Here is a 5,216-nt window from a genome sequence, read left to right on the forward strand (position 1 = left end):
TAATAACAATAGCTATTGAAGGAAGTAGTAATGAAGTTATGATCTCATGAGTGTTTTAATATTGTTAATTTAAGTGTTAATTAAGTGCGTAATTCTAGTAGTTAATTGTAGTTAATTATAGTTAATAATTAGTTAATCAAATCTAAGTGTTATTGTTTTAACATTGAGAAGTGATCATACATTGGTGAGTGAGTTTAATTGAACATAATTAGTCTGAGTCTCTGTGGGAACGAACTAGAAAGTATTCTATATTACTTGCGAACGCCTATACTTGCGTGTGTTATTAGCGCGTGTTTTCGCCCTAACAAGTTTTTGGCGCCGCTGCCGGGGACTCGGCGTATTTGTGTAGTTTATGTACTTACCATCATTGGTCATTAAGACTCAGTGATTAAGACGTGTTACTTATTGTTTCCGGTTGTGTTTCAGGTACTTTAGCAACCGTTTATGCAAACTGGTTCTCGTACTCGGAAGAGGAATTTAGATACAGCTGAGGAGACAGACGAAGTTCTTGATATTCCGGAGAAGATAGATTTTGAAGATTCGGATTCAGGAAGTGAGCAGAAAGAACCATTAATCATGGGTGATCGTATTGTTCCGGCAGATCCAGCTCGTATAGACTTTTCTTGGCCTAAAATTGATGACATTTAGTCAAGCATTCTTCATCCGGCTACTCAGGCTAACACCTTTGAAATCAAGCCGGGCACTATTCAGATGGTGCAGAATTCTGTTTCTTTCGGAGGTGCTGCGACTGAAGACCCCAACATGCACATAAGGAATTTTGTCGAGATCTGCAGTACTTTCAAATATAATGGTGTGACTGATGAGGCTATCAAGATGAGGCTTTTCCCATTCTCTCTGAGGGATCTAAGGACTGGTTACATTCTGAACCAGCTGGGTCTATCATTACTTGGCAAGATCTTGCGCAAAAGTTTCTGGTGAAGTTTTATCCAATGGCGAAGACTGCGGCTATGAGGAGTGCTCTTACTCAGTTTGCGCAGCAACCTACAGAATCTATGTGCGAAGCTTGGGAGCGCTACAAGGAGATGTTGAGAAAGTGTCCACATCATGGAATGCCTGATTGGATGGTGGTCACTGGTTTCTATAATAGTTTGGGGGCCCAATCTCGGCCCATGCTCGATGCAGCAGCTAGAGGCACCTTGTGCGCCAAAAGCTATACTGAGGCTTATAATCTTATTGAGACTATGGCTGCAAATGAGCATCAAAACCCAACTCAAAGGATGATGCCTGGAAAGGTAGCAGGTATTCTGGAAGTCGATGCAGCTACAGCTATTGCAGCGCAGCTCCAAGCGCTGTTTATGAAGGTCGATTCTCTAGCTACCTATGGAGTCAAGCAGATAGCTATGGTCTGTGAGCTTTATGCAGGTTCGCATGCTACGGATCAGTGTTCTCTTGTTAACGAATCTGTTCAGTATGTGAACAATTATCAGCGACAAGAGCAGCCTGTGCCAGCTACTTATCATCCTAACAACAGAAATCATCCAAATTTCAACTGGAGTAATAATCAAAATGCTATTCAGCAACCATATCAGCAAGGCGTAAGTAAGCAGTTCAATCCACCTGGATTCCAGCAACCACAGCATTATGCTCAAAGGCAAACTTATCCTCAACAAGGAGGTGCAACTCCACCCTCTAGTGCTGATTTTGAGGAACTTAAGCTGTTGTGCAAAAGTCAGGCGGTTTCTATCAAGACCTTGGAAAATCAAATTGGTCAAATAGCCAATGCAGTGTTCAATTGTCAACCTGGCACACTTCCCAGTGACACTGAAGTACCAGGCAGGAAGGAAGCTAGAGAGTAAGTGAAGGCTATTACCTTAAGGTCTGGAAAAGTTGTTGATGCTGAAAAAGCAAAAGAAGGAGAAGCTGAAGTTGGTGATGAAGAAGCTAAGAAAAAGGAGAAAGCGGCGGAACCAAGGAAGGCTACTGTTGAATACACTATGCCTGAGGGTAATACATGGGAGAAATAGCTCTATCCTCCACCACCTTTCCCTAAGAGATTGCAGCAACAAAAGCTGGATAAGCAGTTCGGTAAGTTTCTGGAGGTGTTCAAGAAATTTCTCATCAATATACCTTTCGCTGAGGCTCTGGAGAAAACTCCTAGTTATGCGAGATTCATGAAGAGTATTCTTTCAAGGAAGGTGAAACTGGATGATGTTGAGACCGTTGCTCTAACGGAAGAATGCAGTGCTGTGCTGCAACAAAAGTTACCTCCAAAGCTGAAAGATCCAGGTAGCTTCACCATTCCTTGCACCATTGGCAAGTTGTCTTTTGACAAGTGCCTTTGTGATTTGGGAGCAAGCATCAATCTGATGTCGTTTTCGACCTTTAAAAAGTTAAATTTGCCTGATCCAAAGCCCACCTACATGTCTCTACAATTGGCTGATCGTTCTATTACTTACCCAAGAGGCATAGTGGAGGATGTGCTAGTAAAGGTGGACAAGCTCTTCTTTCCTGCAGACTTTGTTATTCTGGATTTTGAGGAAGATAAGAAGATTCCCATAATCTTGGGGAGACCTTTCTTGGCTACCGGCCGTACATTGATAGATGTGCAGAAAGGTGAACTTACTATGCAGGTGCAGGATTAGGATATGACATTCAATATATTCAAAGCAATGAAATTCCCTACAGAAGATAAGGAGTGCTTAAAAGTGGATTTGATTGATTCTGGGGTTACTTCAGAACATGATCATATGCTAATGACTGATGCATTAGAGAAGGCCTTAGTGGGGGATTTTGATAGCGATGATGAAGATGGCAATGAGCAACTATAATATTTTAATGCTTCTCCCTGGAGGCGAAAGCTAGACATGCCGTTTGAATCCCTTGGTACTTCTGACCTCAAAAATGCTGAAGGAAAGCTCAAACCATCGATTGAGGAAGCACCTACCTTGGAGCTTAAGCCATTTCCTGAACACTTGAGGTATGCTTTTTTAGGTGATGCATCTACTTTACCTGTTATCATTGCATCTGACCTTTTAGTTAGTGAGGAGGACAAGCTCTTAAGGATTTTGAGAGAATTCAAATCGGCTATCGGATGGACTATAGCAGATATCAAAGGGATCAACCCTTCATATTGCATGCATAAGATTCTGCTAGAAGAGGGTAGTAAGCCGACTGTTGAGCAACAATGCAGACTTAATCCTATCATGAAAGAAGTGGTGAAGAAAGAAATTCTGAAGTGGCTGGATGCAGGAATCATTTATCCTATTTCTGACAGTTCTTGGGTGAGCCCCATACAATGTGTACCTAAGAAAGGAGGTATCACTGTAGTAGAAAATGAGAAGAACGAGCTCATCCCCACTTGAACAGTCACAGGATGGAGAGTATGCATGGATTACAGAAAGTTGAACAAGGCCACAAGGAAGGATCACTTCCCGCTTCCGTTTATTGATCAGATGCTTGACAGGCTGGCCGGTCATGAGTATTATTGTCTTCTGGATGGCTATACAGGGTATAATCAGATTTGTATTGCACTAGAGGATCAAGAAAAGACTACCTTCACTTGTCCATTTGGCACGTTTGCTTTTCGCAGAGTTTCGTTTAGATTATGTGGCGCACCGGCCACTTTTCAGAGATGTATGATGGCTATATTCTCTGACATGATTGGAAATAATGTCGAGGTGTTCATGGACGACTTCTCCGTCTTTGGACATTCGTATGATGAATGTTTGAATAATCTTCGTACGGTACTCAAAAGGTGTGTGGAAACTAATTTGGTGCTCAATTGGGAAAAATGTCATTTTATGGTGCGCGAAGGCATTATTCTTGGGCATAAGGTCTCTAGCAAGGGTCTTGAGGTGGACAAAGCCAAGGTGGGAGTCATGGAAAATCTTCCACCACCTATTTTTGTGAAAGGAATCTGTAGTTTTCTTGGTCATGCGGGTTTTTATCGACGTTTCATCAAGGACTTTTCGAAGATATCTAAGCCGTTGTGCAACTTGCTTGAGAAGGATGTGCCCTTCAAATTTGATGACGACTGTTTAACGGCATTCGAGACTCTTAAGAAGAGTTTGATGTTGGGAACCACGGACTTAGGGTGTTACTACATTTTACGATAAAGATTACGAAAAGAGGATTACCTTGTTAATGGTTGATTCCACACTCTTCTATTGTATTCCCAAATTCTCTTGAGCGAAGTGTGGCCTCCGTCTTCTCAAGTTATCCTCTCTTCTTGCTCCTTGGTGGCTACAATATGTTTTCACACAATTCCAAGCAAGAAGAGAATAAGAATATATATAGGCTATAATAGGGACCATGGATAATTAGGTTGGGCCTTCTAATTACATCTTGAGCCTAGCCCAATGTAATTAAATATTAATTGAATCCACTAAAGAATTAATATTTACACTACCTTTCCTAATACCGTAATTTAATTAATTCGGTTCCAATATTATTTGCTTATTAAATTCCCCATGTTTAAAATATCATATGTCCATTAATTAAATAAATTATTGATAATTTATTTAACTAATATCTTTTATCCTTGATCATCCACTCAACCTTTATTTAATTATGCCAGAATAAATTCCACCTGCAGGCTTTCACATAATTAAATCTTTTTGAGCTTTCAAGGGGACATCATTAACCCGAATATTATCAGGACATGGATTCCTTCAATAAATAATATCCACCATGTATATAATTCCATCACCCAAAATATAATGATATAATTCAAAAGAATTATTTCATATATAAATCAAAGCATGTAAATAATATACACGTGTCAATTACTATTTCCGGATTAAGAACCTAAGCATTAATAATAACATAGAATCTTAGTTCTCCTTCTTAATCAGTATTAAGGGAACAATTCTAAATTTGATCATGTTCAATATACACAAAGTATACTAGTATTATTTATTAGTCAATATAAACTAATCTAAATAATACTACAGCCATACCAGTGGATTGTCCAACACCACATGTGCTGTGAACCTTATTATATTATATAACCGTATTTAACAATCTAATATTCTGTATCCCATTTGATACTAGATTGTTCACAATATATAATATTAGACAACATGTAAACATTCAAATGATTCTCAAATAAACTGGCCAGAAATAAATGTACATACTTGAAATAAATATTTTCAGTATACACTAACAATCTCCCACTTATACTCAAAATATTCTATGTGTACATCAGTGTTTATTTAATCCACTTTTACATAAAAATCTATGTGTCCATCCATCTG

At 39.2% G+C, this 5,216-nt stretch overlaps 1 non-coding gene across 1 annotated transcript; it reads right to left on the bottom strand.

Annotated features, from left to right (window-relative positions):
* Window positions 1-965: 965 nt before the first annotated feature.
* LOC141709311 (small nucleolar RNA R71) lies at window positions 966-1,072 on the bottom strand. The gene has a single exon (XR_012569896.1). It is a non-coding gene; the product is annotated as a small nucleolar RNA R71 (small nucleolar RNA).
* Window positions 1,073-5,216: the final 4,144 nt, after the last annotated feature.

Source organism: Apium graveolens, chromosome 2 (genome assembly GCF_009905375.1).
Source record: "Apium graveolens cultivar Ventura chromosome 2, ASM990537v1, whole genome shotgun sequence".
Classification (NCBI taxonomy): Eukaryota; Viridiplantae; Streptophyta; class Magnoliopsida; order Apiales; family Apiaceae; genus Apium; species Apium graveolens.